Consider the following 2575-nt stretch of genomic DNA (forward strand, 5'->3'; position numbering starts at 1 on the left):
AATATACATATTATATATAATTATATATTACATATTAATGTTTCAGATACTGTGTTTTTGTCATTAACAGCTCAATAGTATCAAAAATATAGTTTTTGTGCTGTTTTTGTCATTTGTCAGCCATGAACATAGGAACTCTCATATTTATTTATTATTTATTTATTTTTAGATGGAGTTTTGCCCTTGTCACCCAGGCTAGAGTGCAATGGCAAAATCTTGGCTCACTACAACCTCCACCTCCTGGATTCAAGCAATTCTCCTGCTACAACCTCCTGAGTAGCTGGGACTGCAGGCGCCTGCCACCACGCCCAGCTAATTTTGGTATCTTTGGTAGAGTCAGGGCTTCATCATGGTGGCCAGGCTGGTCTCGAACTCCTAACCTCAGGTGATCTACCCACCTTAGCCTTCCAAAGTGCTGGGATTACAGGCATCAGCCACCATGCCCAACTGAAGAACTCTGATATTTAACAGCATTTTCTGATCCAGCAGAGTGTATGGGAAGAGCCAATGTAAGTTAGGGCTTTTAATTCGAGCATGGGGCACCTGGAGTTTCTGTTGTTGATGGTAATAGTATGAAAAACACTAAAAGGTGAAGTTGTTGCTTATGGTCCCATGAATGGCCACTCTGTGAACACAGTAAACTAGCTTTTATGCGAACAAGAAATATTTTAACCCAAAAGCAGCCATGTTCTCCAAAAGTTTTCCAGAGAAAATGACCAAGGAGTTGACTACAGTTGGGTGACTAAGAATAAAAACTGTAGACTAGAAAAAATGAGAAATTCCTCCAAATTGTAATATCAACATGAAAAAAAAAATATTACTTCAAATATCAAGTCCACAGATGTCATTTTATTATTTTTCCAACTTTAACATTCACACTTAAAAAAAATTCTGCATAGAAACATAAGTAGTTGTCCTATATTATAAAAAAGTAAATTTGAAATTGTTCACTTACAATCAACGCTCTTAAAAATTAAATTTCTAAGATACATATTTTAGTATACTATATTTTCCACAGTTTATGTGAGAATCTAACACGATTATTTATTTATTTATTAGACAGAGTCTTGCTCTGTCACCAGGCTAGAGTACAGTGGCACAATCTGGGGTCACTGCAATCTCTGCCTCCTGGGTTCAAATGATTCCCCTGCCTCAGCCTCCCAAGTAGCTGGGACTATAGGCATGCAATACCACACAGGGCTAATTTTTTTGTATTTCAGTAGAGACAAGGTTTTACGATGTTGGCCAGGATGGTCTTGATCTCCTGATGTCATGATCCACCTGCCTCGGCCTCCCAAATTGCCAGGATTACACGCTTGAGTCAACAAGCCTGGTTGGTTTTTCTTTTATAAACAAATAAAACCATGCTAACTGATATATTCTTCTCACTTCTGGAAACTATAAATCTTTTAATTAACTGATTTGAAAGTTATATTGATAAGCAAACTCTCTGGTTAAAACCAATTTTTCAGTGCATTAAAGAATACCAACTTTCTCATCAGAACCTACAATGTACCAAGTGACATGACATGACATAGTATATAGACAACAGTGAGAACCTGCAGCCATAACAGAAGAAGAAGAAAAAGGGCTGTGATACATACATAGTTAGAATAAACATAAAAAGTGGGGGGGGGGGGAGAAGATAATTAAAGCAGCAGAATTTATTTTTAAATTCAGCATGATTCAGCTTTATAGTCTGGAAAAAAGTGTCCTCTCCATATCAAAAATCAGTGCTATATTTTCATCATTGATTTTTTTTTTTTTTTGACAGAGTCTCCCTCTGTCACCCAGGCTACAGTGCAATGGTTCTATCTCAGCTCACTGCAACCTCTGCCTCCTGCATTCAAGCAATTCTTGTGTCTCAGCCTCTCAAGTATCTGGGATTACAGGCAACTGACATCATGCCTGGCTAATTTTTGTATTATTGTAGAGCCGGGGTTTCACCATGTTGGCCAGGCTGGTCTTGAACTCCTGACCTCAGGTGATCTACCCACTTCAGCCTCCCAAAGTATTGGGATTACAGGTGTGAGCCACCACACTCAGCTGATATTTTCTATATCTGACTCAAAGTTACGAACTAATTTTAGCACAAATATTTCTGCCTTATTATGAAGCATCTGTTACACAGCAAGCACTGTCATGGTTGATACATTCATATATAAAAACATCCTCATGCTTATGAAACTTCCCTAGCATTTACCTGAACAAATTGACTCGATAAATAAATTCACTTATGTCAATTGTGAAAATTTTTTTAAAAACACAGTAATTAAATAAAAGTAGGCTTCGCTGGATGCGGTGACTCACATCTGTAATCCCAGAACTTTGGGAGGTCAAGGTACGTGGATCACTTGAGGTCAGGAGTTTGAGACCAGCCTGGCCAACACGGTGAAACCTTATCTCTACTAAAATTACAAAAATTAGCTGGGTGTGGTAGCAGATGCCTGTAATCCCATGTACTTAGGAGGCTGAAGCAGGAGAATCACTCAAACTCAGGAGGTGGAAGTTGCAGTGAGCTGAGATTGTGCCATTGCACTCTAGCCTGGGTGATAGTAGTGAAACTCCACCTCCA

General features: G+C 38.6%; 1 pseudogene; it reads right to left on the bottom strand.

Annotated features, from left to right (window-relative positions):
- Nucleotides 1-1476: 1476 nt before the first annotated feature.
- LOC105529217 overlaps nt 1477-2575 on the bottom strand; it is a 158505-nt pseudogene continuing 157406 nt past the window's right edge.

Source organism: Mandrillus leucophaeus, unplaced genomic scaffold, assembly GCF_000951045.1.
Source record: "Mandrillus leucophaeus isolate KB7577 unplaced genomic scaffold, Mleu.le_1.0 Scaffold755, whole genome shotgun sequence".
In the NCBI taxonomy this organism is placed as follows: domain Eukaryota; kingdom Metazoa; phylum Chordata; class Mammalia; order Primates; family Cercopithecidae; genus Mandrillus; species Mandrillus leucophaeus.